General features: G+C 44.1%; 1 long non-coding RNA gene across 1 annotated transcript; it reads left to right on the top strand.

Annotated features, from left to right (window-relative positions):
* Positions 1–200: 200 nt before the first annotated feature.
* LOC112944914 lies at positions 201–14,042 on the top strand. Its single transcript, XR_003248866.1, has 3 exons — positions 201–302; positions 628–738; positions 14,025–14,042. It is a non-coding gene; the product is annotated as an uncharacterized LOC112944914 (long non-coding RNA).
* Positions 14,043–18,029: the final 3,987 nt, after the last annotated feature.

The raw sequence follows: 18,029 nt of genomic DNA, 5'->3' as shown, positions 1-18,029 counted from the left end.
GCTGGGTGGGAATCTGGTGATCTCTGCCAGCTGATAACCAGAGAGCTTTTGAGTTGGTTCGTGCTTTATTTTCTTTTAAAAGGCACTGAACTCTTGGTAGTCTGAGAAGTATTGCATGAGAATAGGACTTGGCTTTTTAATGTCCCTGGATCTTTTTTCCCCCTCTTAAACAGGTTTATTTGCATGCAGGTAGTTCCACTTTGAGTGCCCTGCTGTTCCTAGCTCCAGCCCTTTGCTGTGACATCCGTGTGGGTTGCTTTGCAGGTGATTACAATGTTAAGGAGAGTGCATTATGACTTCAGGTGAGCAATAAGCACTGGGAGCAGAGGAATTTGAAGGCCTCATGTCTTGCTTGCATGCAAATTACAGACCCTGTTGCTGTAACACATGTCATGGGGGGAGGTTTGTGGAATATGCAGCTGCCAGGCTGAAAACAGCTGTAAACAGAGTGACTTCCCAAACTTCTCCAGAAACCACTAGCTAATTAAAAAAAAAAAAAAAAAATCCTTTGCAAACATGATATTTTTCTTTCTCCTCCCCTAAGGAAATTCTGCTGCCCAACTTGTGTGTCTTTGAGTGCTTTACAGTTTTGGTTTCTACTTCTTGATCACCCTCTTCCATGAGCAGGTGTCTGCCCCAGACCTAGCCTGGGTTATGCAGCAGAGCTGTCCCATTGAACCAAACTTTGAGACTTGAAGCAGATGGACATGAGTGCTGTGACCTTCCTGTATGCCGAAGGTGAGGAAATGCAGGAAAGTTCCCTGGAAACCATTCCAGATACATGCACATGTCTCCAAGTGCTTCCACTGTGGCCTGCTGAAACCACTGCCATGGTGCAGAAGAAGACAGTGTTGTGGAGTGCTCAGCATGTGGGATGAGCCCTGGAGACCCTTTACAAATGGGTGATCACCCTGTAGCTGTGTGGACAGATGCCACAGCCGTTCGGTTGACTGGCAGCTCGCTTCAGGCTTGTGTTTCCCTTTTAAGAGACCCAGGGGGAGAAAACTATTAAGTGTGGATTAGCTTTTTTTCATACATCACAGAATACTTCAGCTCTAATACACCTGCTAACTCTCAGGCATTATCTTGATAATCAGATAACATAAATGTCTCTGACCCTTCCTTCCTTGGCTCTTGTACATTTTCATTTTTTTTCCTGCTACTGTCTGGCTATTATTAGTAGTAATAATTAGTAGAAATAATTGTGATTAGAAAGATCAAGGCTCCACTTTGCTAGCTGAGGACAAAAGAATAAATTATTCATTCTTTTAAATAGTTTAGGATTCTGTGGCTACAAAAATAGTATTTTATTAAGAATTTACTATGAAAATATCATGCTGAAGCTGATGTTTTAATCATGCCATTCCTACAGTCTTAAATGGGAGTTGTGCTAAAATACTACCCGAGCTGTAAGACTAGAGCTTGTTTCTCTAGGATGAAGGGAAATTAAACCTCTTTAGCATATGTGCTATATCTGTGATTGCATTGCAGGCTCTTTCCATTGACTGTATTTATTACCTTTATTGATTCTCTACTGTTTCCCCTTTTGTTTGCCGGTGTTGCCTAGGAGACACTTGGGGTTTGCTTACAATAAAAACAGTTCTCCAAGTGAAAAGAAACTTGAAAGGCCTCAGAAACACCTTGGTTTTTTTTAAGCAGTGATTGGAGATGGGGTAGAATTCCAATTCCTTGCCCTTGACTTGATGTCATTTTTTCAACCTGTTTGGATGGAAAATGCTACTTGTGGGAAGGTGTGAGAAATGAGGCCTGTTCCACTTGTGGAACAGCAAAATGTGCCTGTTTCTGTGCTCTTTGACAAACTTATAAAGTATCCAGAGCCTGAGTGAAAAAGAGGGGAAAACTCTCTGTTTCAAGATTTACTTATGATCCCTAAAGCTGAGTGGAGTGTGTCAGTATAAATATTTCAGTTTTTAACCTGTCTTCTATTTGATCTGAGCTCGGTCTGCTCTCTGGCTTGGTGCATAGTTAAATTAATACTATTTTTTCCAGCAATCCTTAGTGCTGAGTTTGGCTTTGCCATTCCAGGCTGATTTATACTGGGATCTAGCCCCCTTTCCCCTCTGGTAACAGGTTATGCTATTGCAAATGGGGATATTTCATAGTCCTGTTAGGTGTGGCTCAGGTCCTCAATTTACAACCCCCTTGATGCATCCAAGCAATGATGGGGGGTGGAGGCTCTTCTGGGCAGTGAAGCTCCCTGAGGAGCTACAGTCACCACTAAAATGGGGACCATGGACATGTGTCCTCAGTGGTGAAATTGAAATAGTTTCCCAACAGGTTCATACCTACAATGGGTGGTTTTGCTTCAGGAAAAGAAATCTTTTTATTCTTTAATGAGGAGAATAAGAGGGGGGAGAGAAAATGGAGTATTTGGGCAATGCTAGTAAATTCTGAAGCAAAAAAAGGCAGGAAACTCAGCTGCTGAGACCAAAAGCAACTTGATCCAGGTTGACAGCATTGGAAACTGCAAGCTGACAATGCAGACAGTGCTCCTTAGGAAGAATTTTGCTGTTCTCTCAGCTAAAGGGCCTGGTTCTCTGCTACAGACCCCCAGTAGCTCCCCTAGTTTCTGGTGCCCTTTGAATCATGTGAGGGAGAAGAGAATAAGCAATCAGGGACAGAGCAGAACTTGCCTTCAGCAGTAATTGGGCTGTTGCTCAAGCTTTGCAGAGCTTCCTGGAAGACCTTTGCACCCCTCTTCCCCCACATAAATTGGTGATCAGCTTGGCACAAGTGAGAGGATCCCTTGCTGCACATGTGGGCCTGGTGCAGGATTAGCAGTTCTGCCACTTGGTCCTTTTATTTCAGTGCCCAAAGGTGAGTTTATGTCTGTATGTTCTTCTCTTTCTTGTTTCTTAGCCTGGTTCTTTGCTTTGCTGCTGTTCTTCCCTAATAGACACGAGGCTGAGTGAGCAAAGCTGTGCAGCACTTGGATGGCTTTAGCAACTGCTTCTGAAACTTCTGGGTATGACCTGATCTGTACGCCAGCTCTGAGCACAGAGGCCTTCTGGGCTGCTTGAAAGACAGATAAGATCAATCTTTTTTTATTGCTCTTCTCTATTTCCTCCAGGCTTTATCTCCTGATTTTAGTTAGGGTCAGTCAGGTCTATAAATCTGAACAGCTTGGCCAAGAAAAAAAATGTACAGCATACCAAACCCCTATCTTCCAATGTGAATTAATAAGCTGGGCACTTTGGGCTTGTCTCCCATGTTTGGATACTCATTTCCTATAAAAACTAATGGGACCTGGGCTGCCAGCTCCTCTGGGCACCTTTGGAGAGAGCAACAGTAACTCAGAGCAAGCTAAGTGGGTAGCTGAGGTGTTTGGAGAGCAAAATGTGTGTGGCCATTGCATGAGTTGGCACCCAGTGTGGACATTGGGGGCCCAGGCTGGGTCATCTTCTCTGGCTTTGCAACCCTGGATTTGCTCCTGGGTGAACAAAGCAATGGTGGGGAAAAGGGGGCTGTTTGTGTGGTGGTTATTAGTGTGGTGATCCCTTACAGGCATTTGGAGCATGAAACTGGCTGAAGACAGTGACGGAAGCAAAGGGATGGTGAAGCTTTTGTCTGAATTGGGTACCTGGACATGAAGATGGGCTTGTGGAATGAGTTTTGCAGCTTGGGAGAATAAATGAGGGGGAAAAACCAGACAGTGTTCTTGTGTCTTGAGAACAAAGATGAGTGAGCTGTCCTGTCAATACCAATATGTTTAATTACTTTTAGCTTTTCTTGCTGCTTGCAAACTGGGGTTTGTGCTTTTTGTTTGTGATAGCCTGACAGCTACTTTATTGGAAATGCATTTGAGCTTGCCAAATCCTGAGCTGGAGTCTCAAAAAACAAAACAAGGAAGCCTTTCCATCCACCCCTCCTTGAATTGCTGAATGATCCACAAGCTGTTGCTGTGAGGAGATCTGTGTGTGAAGTGATGCCCTGGTCCTGTTCACCTTGATCTGTTGTCAGGCCCGGGTGCTTATTGGAGAGTGAGATTCACCTTTCATAATGTATTGTAAGGGAAGGTGATGGGAAGTGTTATAAAATCATATAAAAGACATCTGAGACTTCTCAAACAGAGTTCTGGAGTGAAATGGGACCCAAGTTCCATGTTGAGAGTTGTTGGGTTTGAGGATACTTGGGCTTCCTGAGCACTTGGAGCCTGAAAGCCTTTTGGGCCAACATTCTATCTGGGAGCCGAGTGTGAATGGATTTGGTGGGAGAATCAACTTCTGGCTAGAAATAGATGTTTAAGGTGCCTTTCTCTAGACCATGTAACCACCATCATACCCTATGAGCTGTAATGCAGCTGCAGACTGTCCTGCTGTCTTTCCTGGTTGCAGTGTGTTTAGGCATGAGAAAGTGCTGGGAATACCTATAGTGGAAGCCATGCAGGTACCTACTCCTGACTTTTGTATTTTGTGATCAGTTTGGGAATCTCTTTTGTGGTCAACCAACACTGAGAGAGGTTGGACCAGGGTAGGGAGAGTATCAGCCTGGTAAAAGAAATCCTAGAGTGACCTTTCAGACTTAATCTCAAAAGGATTTATAGTGGTTTGGTATAATTAAGAGCATTGTAACCAGTGATCAATACTGCGTTCTGGCCTTTCTCAGTCCTACCTAACAGAAATTAAAACATACACACGTACTATGCTAACCCCTCTGCTTCACCTGTTTGCACTGATAATTTAATTTCTTAAAGATAACACTATAAGGGAAGGAATGCTTTCAGTTTTGATCATGAATTAAATACTTAATAGCTCTCTGTGGCTAGGAAATACCTGTGGACAACATGATCTGCTCAGCACCCAGCAAGGAAGAGGTGTATATGGAGCAGCCGGTCTAATCACTTAACTCTTTGCCTTGGGAGTCCCTCTCCATCATGAGGATTTTGAGCATGAGGAGAGTAGAGACACAAGATGGAGCAACGGAAGGAGCAATGGAAGAGGAGCAGGGTGGTAAATACGTTTTCTTATTTTCCTCAAGTAAAGGAGGATGATGGCATAGGCAGGAGCCATGGAGGTGTGATTGCAAGTGAAGTGTGAGGTAAGTTGATATGGAAAGCTAAAGGACATGCACAAAGATGTGGCCAGGGAAAGGAACTGCCCATGTCATCTGCTGTGCATCCCAGACTTGCTTGGACTTTGAGGTGAGATTGCTTGCGCCCTTCCTTTAATAAGGGCTCTGAATTTCAGTGGTGCTCTCATAGAATGAGCAAGTTCAGGCCAGCAGTGAGATGGGTTAAATGAAGAGATCCAGGACAGATGCTGTCCCTGAACCCTGTGCCTTTCCAAAGGGTCCTTCCCTGCTCTTCTCCATCGTTTCTAGCTGAGTCCATTGGATTGAAGCTGTGGGAGACCAAGCTAGTGCTGCAGATCCATGGGTCACAGCAAGGCTCTCAGCCTGGCTCCAGGAAGAGCTCCTCTAGCAGTGGGCGGGTGATGATGGATATGTTATCTGATTCCCCTACTAATGTGTTTGCCACTAGGCTAACTTTTGTCATGCATCAGAAGATGAAATTCTTTTTCCAGCACTAGGACTTAGTATTTTCCCCTTGCAGTCTTTTTCTTTGGCAGATGAGGTATTTGTCCTTCTAACTTTTGTTGATGCCCATCTTGTGGTGGTTGCATGATGCTGTTGGACTGGGCCACCTGGCTTTTATCCTCCTAGGATAAAATAGACCTTATGGTGCTAGGTCTGCCTTTTACCTCCTTGTTCATCTTCAGTGCGAGTTTGAGAGGGGAAAAACAGGGATACTCCTCCCCTTCTCCCAGATGTAGGCTGCTAATGTGCAGATTTAAGGTGCTGGCTTGGAGATATTTCCAGCAGCTCTTTCATAATCAGTGTAGGGGGCTGAAGAGGGGACGCCGGCCTGTATGGCTGTTAAGGAGTGGAACCTGAATACAGTTTCTCCTTTTTAAGAACCGAGTCAAACTGGGAGGGAAATGGAAAAAAAAATGTTCTATGAATGGGGAGCCCGCATTACACAAGTGGGAGTTGAGACTTCCACAGGATTAGTGCTACAAATGGGCTTACTTGTGAGTCTAAGGGACATAATTGGACTCCAACCCAGGAAAACTGGACACAAGGCTGGGCCATCACTAATGTATTTTACCAACCTTTTTAGACACAGCGAGCTGAAACTCCAGCATGAGCATTACTAGAAAGAATGGTGAGTAGAAGGTTGTGGGGCATCCTGCTAGTCTGAGGAAGGAGAAATAAATGGGAAGATGAACCCTGCTCAGCCTTTCCAAGAGTCTGCATTTGATGAAGATTCCTCTCATGGAGTCTGCCTTTCTTGGGGGTCAGTTTCCCATGAACCTGCAGCATCTTCCTTGCCTGCAAATCTCCTCCTTCCCCCTCTAAATGAGAAGAGGAGGCACTTGGAAGGTGCATAGTCCAAAAGGATTTGGGTGAAATCTTTTCTGGAGTGCAGCTAGTGCCCTTGATGCTCTCATAGCTGGAGCTCCCATGTCCCAGCCAACACTTCAGCAAATAGGGCTTTAAATAGGAGGCAGGAGGAGAGGGCCAGCAAGAGTTCAATGTATATGCAGCTTGGTTGCTATTCCAGAATGGCAGCACTTTATTACTTCCTTTTAAATAAATTACCTTTGCTTTACATCCTACTTAATTCTGTGCGTAAGGGTCTGAATAATATATTGTGTCAATTATTAATGTCAGAGTTAATTTTAATAAGTAGATGAGAAGACCGTTGGGTTTTGGTTTTCTGTGCCTTGCAAGCTGCAAGGGCTTTTAGGAGATGTTTTTGTTTATGAAAGGAGTTAATGTGTATAATGGCCCAAAGTCTGTGGCTCCTGGGTTCTGAAATCATTGCTGTTTTATTGGCAAATGTGTAAAATGCAGGACGTGCCTGTGCTGTAGGGTGGAAATGACTGAACGAGGTGCTTGGCATTGTGGTGGGCTTCTCTGTCACCCTTGAAGAACCAACTCTTGAGCCTGAATCCTGGTCCTCCCAGCAGGTGAGGTGCATCTCATGGAGCATGCACTGCATTGGCCACCTGTCCTTTCCTCCCTTCTCCCCAGTTCCCAAACTCTTATGGGAAACAGAGCCTGTGGTTTGTGGGCCTGCTCAGATGTGCACACAGCTGGAGGGAACTGCAGCACTCTTGAGTGGGTCTTCCATTAGGATGTGGGTTGTTTAATGTGCAAAACTGGATCTGGAGTGGGAGAAGGCTGAAAGAACCATGGGAAAAATGCGACCGCTTGTGTCACGTTGCTTTCAGATCCATGGGAAGTTCTCTCTTCGTGGAGCACCCAGATGCTTCTGGATATTCAGACCTGCAGGGATGCTCTCCTGACCTGAAGGACCTCGATTTAGTATTAGGTCATTCCTGGGAGCATGGGAAGCTCCAGCTGGTGGCCCATCCTCAGCCTGGTGGTGCTGGTAGTGGAGAACTGGGAGCAAAGTGCAGGCTAGGCTGCAGGAGGCAGGTGTGGGATAGCAGGTAGCTCATAAGAAGCCTTGGAGATCTCTGCTTTCCAAAGGGTTAAGAGATTGGAAAAATGATACCTTAAACCTATAGTCAGATGCGTAGGTCTTTATGCCATCAGATTCTTACAATAACCATGGAGAACATAATAAACACATTTTCAATTTATTATCTATTTCTGAATATTATCTATATACTGCACTATTCATGCTCACTGAAGCTGTTTTTTTTCCTGACAGCAGTGCTGAGGTGAAACGTGCCTGTTGGTTTTCATAATAGAATTTGTAGCACTGACATTTTTGAAGCGCATTCAGATTGTTAAAATCTCCTATTAATGCCATGGAAATATCTCGAGACTGTGACCTTTTCACTCCACCTGAAATTCTCAAATATTTATACATTAAAATCAGCCTAAGCTACTCAGCCTTTCTTCTAGTTGGGTCTTTTATGCAGCTCTTTGGGTTGGGGTGGTCTGGGCCCAGCTTGGTGCAGCTCAAAACAAGGAGGTTAAATCTGAGTCTGGCAAGCCCTTGTGTTAAAGCCTTGCAAAACCTTACCTAAACTCAAAGCCTTCCTGCAAAGCTCCCAGTGTCCTGCATCTCCCATGGGGAATAATGGGGCCACCTGGCATTTGCTTGTTCCCTTTTGGCTTGTTGCATGGGAGCTGAAAGCTTGTGGGAATGTGGGACCTGTGAGTCCCTGCTGTGGTGGAATGGAGGTACAAGGAGCATCAGGCTGTGTTGTGTGGTTAACAGGCTAATCATGGTCTTGCTGGTTCATAACACTGTAATTAACAGCATGAGACTACTGCAACAGTAGAAAGGGCAAGTGCTGAGTGAGATTTCAATAATGCTCCTTATGCTGTTGCCCTTCAGATTTTTGGGGGCTTGCTAGAAGATTTCCATCATGTCTAGTTTCTTCTAGGAGCATTGTTGGTAGAAAGGAGGAAAAATGCTTGAGATGGTTTGGAGCTGTTTCAGTGCCTATCATGAAGTCCTTGGTGACAAGACACGCACACAAGCGGACACAAACAAGGCAAAGCCAATAGATGTGGTGTTGGTTTCTGGGCTGACTTTTTGCTGGCAGTCCCTGCTGGAGGAAACAGTCCCAAGGGATGTTCTTGGTCACCTTGGAACGTGAGATCTGCTGAGAATGGGCAGTTCAGGGCACGCTTTGAGATGCCTCCTTGTGCTCGGTGTTGTGCTGCTTAAACCAACACAAGTGTCTGGTTTAGGCACCTGAGCTCACATGGACAGGAGGCAATTTCTGGCCCTAGCAAAGAGACAAAAAGTGACCAAGAAATGAGGTGCATGAAGAAAGTACAACAACTGAAAATCTAAGACTAAAAAGATGTTTTTATCTGATATTATCGCTCATAATTCTTGGTGGCTGGAACTCCACGTGTACTGAGGGGTTTATCACTGCAGCCCACGAAACATTGCAGGGGCTTGAGGCCTGTCTTGTGCTGATATCCCAAGGGATCTGACCACGTTTTGTACTTTTTCCCTTTCCTGGACAGAGATGGATGGGGGAAAGCCTGTCAAAAGGCAGAGCATTTGAGATGTCAAGAAACTAATTCATGGTCTTTTTGCCTTCCTGATACTTCTTAGAAGTCTTCATCCACTGCTGAGTCTTGGTGCACCTGGCACATGAGTAAGTGCATGAGCATAAAAGCTGAACAAAAGGTCCCAGTTAAGAAGATCTAGGCAGGGTGTTTGGCACAGCCTACTACATGCTTCCTACCTGAGGGTGATTAATAAGAGATTTAAAGAAAGTAGCTTAAAGAATGGATTTCTTGAGCACCTGATTTGCAGAAACGAAAAAGGAGAGGTTAGTGCTTCTCTTTGGCATGCCTTCTGTTCATGGTTGTTCTCTGGATTTTATCCCTCCGTTTATAGTGATAGTGCACAAGGTAATGGTATTTATATGGTCATAATGTTACTGCGAGATAATCTAGCAACACTTACAACAAGTGGCAAATTGCTTGCACTTCATTTGATATTGATTGTAAAAACATTAATCATGGTGAATTCTTTTGGTATTGCTCATTTGGATGTAAGATGTAGTAGTCCCATCCGTAGCACTGAATAATTTTGGGGGTAGATCAAAGTCATCTAAATATCACCCTGATTGTACTTCAGTGCTCACGGTGCAAGAACACAAGAAGAGAGGAAAAATGAGCCTTAATTTCAGGGTTTAGGAGGACTTCATCAAATGCTTTTGGTGTGGCATTGGATTAATCAAGCAGAGCTGTTTGTCCACTTGGCTGGTACTCAGCTTTGACACTCTGCATTTCTTTCCTGCATCTTTTCCTGTCAGTGCAGTGAGAGGGGGCTTGTGCAGGTGTGCCTTGTGCAGGTGATGGGGGCTGAGATCTGAGGTGGAGACAGGTATGTCTATAGGTCCTGTTCTCATTCCCATGCACCTACTACTGTTGTCTGTGTCAGGCCATAACCCAGGCAAATGGTGGAGTCACCATCCCTGGTAGTGTTCATGAAATGTGTAGCCTTCCCACCAGCAGATAGGTTATAACAGCAGATGGGCCACTATTGCTATAAGCTCTACTTGAAAAGACTCTAACTAGGCTTCATCTTACAGTATTTCTGCCTTCTGAACTTTTATTTTCTTCTGAAGTCTTCAATAATAAATCAGTTCTCCAACTTCATCATTGACACTTAGGCACATTTAATTTACAAATACTGTCAGGAGAACCTATTCATTAGCTGTCTGACTCCAGTAAGCTCAGCAGCTAATTCATCTCCCGCATAACCTTGGCATTAGTGGTTTAAACCCTTTTTGCCTGTATGAAGGGTTGGCACCATTCAGGACAAGTAATTTAGATGTGCCACTGACTGAAAACTTTTGGACGTGGCTAGTTTAGAGATTGTTTTTTGTCCAGTGCTGTGCTTAGCTATTTAAGATGAGCATTAACTTCTTGTGGCTCTTATTTGTGCCATTCTGGACCATCTTTTGCACCAGAGATAATAAAATGGGTCACAGATGTTAATATAAACTCTTTGCAACTTGACCCTGTTGAATTGTGGCTTTGCTATTTAAGGATATACTTGGATAGTCAAAATCACAGGAGCGTAGATAAGTAGTGGCATGAATGAAATAGCTGACTAATGCATTAGCATTTTCTTAGCCATTTCTCAGATGGAAAACAAAGATGAACTTGGTATTTTATGGCAAGAGTCACAGCAAATGCCCATAGAGGGGGTGAAAAAATCAATGTTTTTCTCTTCTCTACTTTTATTTGAAGGTTGTTTCCAAATCCACCTGCTTATTGCAGTTTTTGTTGATTGCCTGCTATTTCTAGATTCCTAGAGTGGAAATAAAGGCAAATGATCTGAGTCTCTATGCTGTAAAAATGCTACTTGGCTTCTCTGGAAAGAAGGTGACTTGTGGATTTCCTAGGTTAGAAGAAAAGGTAGAGTTAATGTAGGAGGCAGCAGATGTAAGAAGTGCTACCTACAAAGCTCCTCTCCCATCTCATACACTTTAACTGGGTTTTCCTACACTCTGTTGGGACTTGAATTTGGGGGAGAACTCTCATCTCTTCATTATGCTGTGATGAGTTTGGGTTTTCAGGTATGCGGAGAGATGCAAGCTCGAAGCATCTCCCTTGAGGCAGTGGAGATGAGCAGTTTGGTCTGGACATTTGCAGGTGTATTAATCTCATGGAAAACTCAGGGGGAACTTTTGAGAAACTTGGGCCTGAAGAGCATCCGCAGGCAGGATGAGAGGTCCTAGCACTGCTTGCTAGTCTACGGGATGGAAATAAATGGCACCGTGTTAAATGACCATGAGTCATGATTAAATGCTTACGCTGTACTCTTAAATGGAACCCTCTGTACCTAGAACACTGGGATGGGATATTAAATTAATCATAGACTTAATACTGCTAAGCCTCATTCTGTACTCTTTTTTCCCCATTGCAGTCCTTTCAGATGTGCTGTCTGTTCAGAGTGGAGAGCATCAGGCAGCTGCAATGGGTGATGACTCCTACTCTGCCTACAGGGTCAGTTTTATGGAGGAAAACTCCATAGGGAGGAGAACAGAGATGGGGCTCCCAGTTGATGGCACATCTTGTCTGCTAGTATTTTTTTAGAGTGCCTTTCATAGCTCGTTCTGCAAGGTCCCCTTGAAGGGTGTTGGGGTTTAGAGCAAGGGTGGCTAGTTGCCATATGCCAAGGGGCTACTTGCTCCCTACCAGGGATAGGCCATGAATGCTACCTGGTGAACCCTGGTGGTTCAGACCCAGGAATGGGATCCTTCCCTAGGGCAGTTGTCCTGCTGGCTCTCCAGGTGTCACAGGAAGTAAGTTCCCCTTTCCAGATCCCTTTTGTGGATGGAATCTGGCCCCTGAGCAATCATGAGGCAGCCCCTGCTCTGAGGAGGAGGTTCAGATAAAAGATGCTTTGTTTTCTCTTCGGTCCTGCCTAGGCAGCTGAGATCTGTAGCTGGCAACGTGCCTAGCAGGCGTCTGGGGAATTGGAGGCTTGTTAAGTCTGACAACTGTCCTGTGAGCTTCATTGTTGGTGTTTCTTATCAGTTGGCTGCATAAGGTAGTTGTGTTGATTGCTTTGCATCATCCATGCCCCTTGCTTGCAACTATATTCCCTTGTTCTTGTTCTCTAAACACCATTAATTGCAGGGCTTCCAAGTGAGATCTGGGAGTCAGCATCTGCTCTCCTGGGGGTCCACATTCAGACTGCTAATCAGGTAGGACATTTATTAGAGTTGAGGCTTGCTGTTTAAGGTGTTTAAAGAATGTTTGTGTTGCAGATGGGTAAGACATACCTGTACCTTGAAACTGTGAATGCTATTTCATGGAGTCTTATGACTCCAGTACCAGGGTCTTTTGGTAAAGCAGGTCCCATGGAGCTCAGGGTAAAATGGAAATCATGGATATGGTCTGTGCTTCTTCCTGAAAAGGCAGGGATACTCTATTTTCCTTGAAATCACCAGGTAAAAATGCTTCGTTCTGTCTGACTGGGCTGGGAGGTTTTCTGGTCACAGGAGCCACATAAGCAGGAGCTCAGATAGGATACCAAGGTTGTGCAAAGAGCACCTTGGACCCTGAAGCAGCAACATGGTGTGAAGGAGCAAAAAAGGATGATTCTGCATTACAGGGCCTGTTGTTTGGACCTCTTGCATGCTAAGAGAATGGGAGATGTGTTTTGTTCTTGAGAGGTTCAGGCATCTTGGTAAGCCCTAGAGGTGTTGCATCTCATACCTCAAAGCCTCAAAAAGGCTTTGTGGAATAACATCAGATAAAATGATTGATATGTGCATATTTTCTTCAATTTTTTTCAAGTATTAAGAACTTCTTCCACCTTTTGCTCAGCAATGATGTAATATTTTAGGATGGAGTAAGGAGCTTGTTTTTTCCTGGAGATGAATTGCGAAGGCACAGATTTCTTTCAAAAGCACTTCATCTCTCTGCAGGTTCAGACTTGATCAACTTGTCCTTACTGGCAGTGGAATTTCTGGAAGGGTCTGTGATGTGGCCCTCAGCACTTGTCTTTGTGCAACGTAGATCTCTGTTCTTGATGACCAGCTGTGTTGACAAGGATCTCTGCTGAAATTAGCTTTTATTTTAGCAGACCCCAAACAGACATGATGAGGTGTCGCGAGGAGGGAGAATTGGCTCTTCAGGTAAACCTCAAGGGACTAATTCTCATCTTTCCTTTGTACTTGGGTGAATTAAGCAGATAAACTTTGGAAAATAAAGGTGAATTGATGTGCTGGTGCCATTCAGCTTGAGATACTACTCTTCTGTGCCAAGTTAGTTAACTAACAAATGGTTCTATCCTTTTTTTTTTTTGGTAAAATGAGCCAAGCTTGCATAAAATCAGTTGAGAGCAATGGGAAGTGGCCTGGAGGCTTTAGTTAGTTTTGGCTTAGCTTGCTCCAAGATGATTTGCAGGCTGAAAGTGTCAGGAAATGTCAAAACCCACCTGAGATATAGTTAAATTGGATCATTGGACTTAGACTGCTGTACCCAGCAGGTAAGGAAGAGATGACTGAGATTCATCTGGATGTGGTGGTGTGGGGCAAGACCTGAAATAAGGGTAGCATGTATAGGGCAGATAGCTGTTCAGAGGTGTTGATAACATTGGTGATACCTTTGGGTTTCCATATGTGTGTTTCAAAAGATGGGTAGAAAGTTTCTGTGCTGGTTTGCTCTACTCCCTTTTACTTCTTCACAGAGCAACCCTTCTCAGATACTACAGTCATACTTTTGCTCTTGGTTTGCTTTTATCCCTCCTCTCTTCTCACCTGTCTCAAGACTCTCAGTTCAGGGATTCTGAAGGAATGGTTTTATTTCCCTTGAGATCCAAAGTGAGTACATAGAATAGTTATCCATCGATGAGATGCTGAAATCACTGAGAATACTTCACTCGCAGCAAGCCTATAATGTGTTATTAAACATACTGTTTAAGGTAAATGAAAAGGCTGGCCAATATCCAGTCTTAAAAAGGAAAAGATATGATCAAAGGGAAAATGTATTGTGAAAAAAATATACACCTTTTAAGGGTTTTTTTCCACATTTAGAACTGCCAGTTGGTCAATCAAGAGGCTTCATTTGGCTGACAGTGAATTGGTGCCTTATGGAATGGTGTGAGATCTTACATTCACTCTGAATACACAAGAGACATCTTCAAAGATACGCTGAGTTTTGTAAGTCTGGTGGCTTGGCATGGAATTGCATCTTGGGCTGGAAAAGGGTTTCCATTCCTTTTGGTGAGCTCTGGTTCCACTGACATCCTGAATTACACAGGTTTTCTGGGGTATTTTGGCGTCTGTGTTTGTTTTACTCTCCCCTCTTTCCTTGCTGTAAATTACCCTGTGATTTTGAACCTGTTGGCTGAATCTGACCATGTTAAATGTGATCTGTCTCCATGTTCAGCTAACATATCCTATAATGAGGCTAAGTGGCCAGGTATGAGAGGAAGACCTTATTAGAGCTATAAGTGTTTGTAGCGTGAGCTCCATTTTTATTAGATTCCAGTGCATTTAAGGTGGGAAGAGTTGTTACAAGTGCACTGCATACACACAAAAAAACCCTCCAATGAGTCCATTAGGTATCAGAATAGAGCCAAGAGCTGCAGGGCCAAAGGCACCAGGCTGCTGTCATTGAGTTCTTGCAAAGATGTGCTTCTCTTCAACAGTAGTGTTGTCGTGCAGGCACTGAAGGAGATGAGTCACAGAATCATAGAGTTCTTAAGGCCTGTTCCAGGGCTCTGTCACCCTCACTGTCAAGAATTTTTCCTTAAGTTTCTGTGGAACTTTTGGTGCTTCAGTTTGTGGCTGTTTCTTCTAGTTCCATCAGTGGCCACCACTGAAAAGAGGCTGCCCCATTCTCTTCACTGCCTCCCTTGAGGTATCTATAGACATTGATCAGATCCCCTCTTGCCATGGAGTGGAGGGGGTGGAGTTAAGAGAAAACAGGTCCCTGTTCGGGGTGGCAGGAGAATCCTGTCCTGGCCCACTTCACCCACTACAGGTGACCACGTTCAATCGGTGTCAGGCCCTGGAACTTGAGGGCCAGCATAGGAGGTCACGGATCACGACCCATCTAGGGGGTTGTTTAAGGGGAGGCAGTCAAGCCCAAGACTTAAGATTGCCTCTACTAAGAAGAAAAGAAGGGGAATTGTTGTGGGTGACCCCCTTCTGAGGGGAACGGAGGGCCCCATGTGCCAAGCGGACCCTTTCCACGGGGGGATCTGTTGTCCCCCTGGGACCTGGGTTAGAGACATGAAAAAAAGGCTCCCGGGTCTTATACAGTACTGAGTGCTACCCACTTTTGCTATTCCAGGTCTCTTTCCCAAAATAACTACCGATAGGACAAGAGAAAGTGTCCACAAGTTGTGCTGGGGATGTTCAGGTTAGACATTAGGAAGCATTTCTACATGGAAAGAACAGTCAAGCATTGGAACAGGCTGCCCAGGGAAGTGATGGAATCACTGTCCCTGGCAGTGTTGAAGAAATGTCTAGATGAGGCACTCAGGGACATGGTTTAACAGGCAGGTTGGCCTGCAGGATTTATGGTTGGACTTAATGATCTTGAAGGTCTTTTCCACATAATGATTTAACTTTATGTGTAACTTTGCTTGTATCTCTTTCCAAAGGTTGTCCATTTTTCCCACAGTGCTTTCCTGCAGCTTCTTGCATCCTAGCGTTCTGATGTCCCTTCCTTCCTCTTACATCATAGTGTTCTGATGTCCCTTCCTCCCCGTGGCTCTCCTGTGTTTTAAAAGCCCCACTAATCTCCTACTGTCTCCATTTGCTCTTCCTTTCTGCTCTCAATTGCTCCAAGATGAGGAGTTGTAGCTCCAAGACACTTTCCTAGTCCTGTGTCCTTCATTCAGCTGTCCTGGACCCCCAGGGAGTGCCATTTATGTGCTTATCTGTGTTGTAGAGCCATTACAGGTTTAGCTAGAGACAATCTCTGTATAGACTATACATATATAGCTGGACATAGCAGGAGTGTTTCTAGTTAGTGTTTAGTTGCCTTGTGGGTTTTTTGTGTTTTCTGATAGTGGCTTTTAAGTAATTGTGGTAATGAAATTTGAATCAACTCTGTTTTGTTCTTACTGAGCTCTTCTGCAGCAATGCAAGTGTTACAGCTCTGACCAACTGCTTTCTAAACCTTGTCATTCAGAATAACAAGGGAACATTTTTCCTCTGTTTGCAGACAGTCGAGATGCTGCCTCAGAGCATTCCTCCTTTTTAGGTTGAATGAAAGAAGTTTAAGAAACTTCTATGGGATCAACAACAAGTTTTCATTCTCATGCAAAAAGCTTATAAGGATTATGGCTTATTGTTCTTTAGTACAACAGTGGGCGTTTTCCATAAACTAGGTGAAAAACACTTCCTTTTTGGTAGGCCAGCTAACTTTTTGACTGACATATTTAATTGAAAAAAACATAGGATCCAGGGGCGTCATCTTTATAGTCCCTCATTACCTTCAACTGAAAGCAAGAGGAAAAGAAAAGTGCTAGGAAAGCCAAAAAGATTCAGGAAACTAGAAGTGAATGTTGCATGTCATGGTTATGTAAGAGCTTTCCCTCCTTCAGTCTTCCGGCCTATTTTGATGTATTTTTTCACTGGTCTACAAACAGTTTTTTTCTTTTTATAAAACAGCATGAAAATGTAATTAAACTGGAAGGAAAGCAAGTCTAACACGTGTGTCTTCTGTTGGTTGTCTGGGTTTGCAGAAGAAAGCCCCACCAGTTGAGTAGGGTGAGCAGTGGGATTGCACTCAGACTGCCTGAGCAGGCTGTGTGAAGAGTTGATATTAATAAAAACGCCTTTGGGTTTTAGATGGGGAAGCAGGCTTGCTGGCATGACATGAAAGCCATGCTGCAGGCCAAATTCTGTTAGAGATACAAGCCCAATTTGAGGAACATATTTATGGATCGATTTGGGTGTGAGGGGAATACTTCATCCCAGAAATACTTCATTTCTTCCTCACAGACATATGAGGATTGTCTTCTTGGATGGACCCCTCGTCAGCCTGGCTTGCGTCACAGGTTGTAGTGAGTATGTGTTTGAGCTCCCCCTCTTTTCACATTTGCCCCTGTAAACTTGCTCCTGACAAAGTTTATAGGCAGCCTAAAGACTTCATAGCAAAACAAGAAGTGTGAATCCTGTGAAAGGATTATCCTCAGCTTAAACCTACCCATTTGGTATCTCACTGGTTTTTGATGATGGTGAAAGATCCTGTTAAACCATTTCTTCAGGCTTGAGTAAGCTCCAACTTTGTGGGGGTTTTTTGCTGCATCCTAATTTTATATGTGTTGATGGTCTTTGCTGTGAGCATGAAAAGGACTGTTGAAGGGCAGCTGTTCCCAGGGGAGCAACCTAGTTGTGCTGGGTAGAAGCTTCCCATAGTAGCACCGTACAGTGAGCCCAGTCCAAGAACAAGAGATGTTTCACTCCCTCGCTAGGGCTCTAGAACTACATGAGTTTCTATGAAACCACTGTGTTTAACTATAAATTGTAGTACTCTTAAATCAGTTAAGAGTACTTTGCAGTCATGCTCTGCTAGGGTCTTTGCCATACTTAGTGCAGAGATGTGGGCAGAAGTGTGGGCCTTCTAGAAGAGATGGACAAGGTTTTTTTTTCTTGTTGTTTTATTTTTGTGGAAAAATGAGCAGTGGAGATCTGCAATTGATACAGTCCTCTGTTTCCTTGGGGCTGGTAACGAAAATGAGAAGTGGTCGCAGTGCAGAATGACAGCAGATCGCCTTGAGCCTGGTACCTGGTTGGTGATGCTACCTCCTTCTGCTGGAAGATGACACTTCTGCTCTCTAGGCCCACAGATGATGTGACAGTTGTCTTCGAGACCTTCCTCAAAGGCAAACCTTGCAAGCAGGATCTAAAAATACAGGTGTAGTTATTTTTATAGCGCACTCTTTGGCGGTGAGTTGTAACTTTCTACTAATAAGCCATGTATTTTACTCAACTCTGTCACTTGAGAGGCATCAATGAGCAGATTTGTCCATGAGAAATGGATCACTTAGTTCATTGAGAAATAGGTCGTTTGGCAAAACA

This window comes from Nothoprocta perdicaria, unplaced genomic scaffold, assembly GCF_003342845.1.
Source record: "Nothoprocta perdicaria isolate Ctin4 unplaced genomic scaffold, notPer1 scaffold_178, whole genome shotgun sequence".
Classification (NCBI taxonomy): Eukaryota; Metazoa; Chordata; class Aves; order Tinamiformes; family Tinamidae; genus Nothoprocta; species Nothoprocta perdicaria.
Note: the sequence above shows the minus strand (reverse complement) of the source record. Positions and strands in the feature narration are given on the sequence as shown.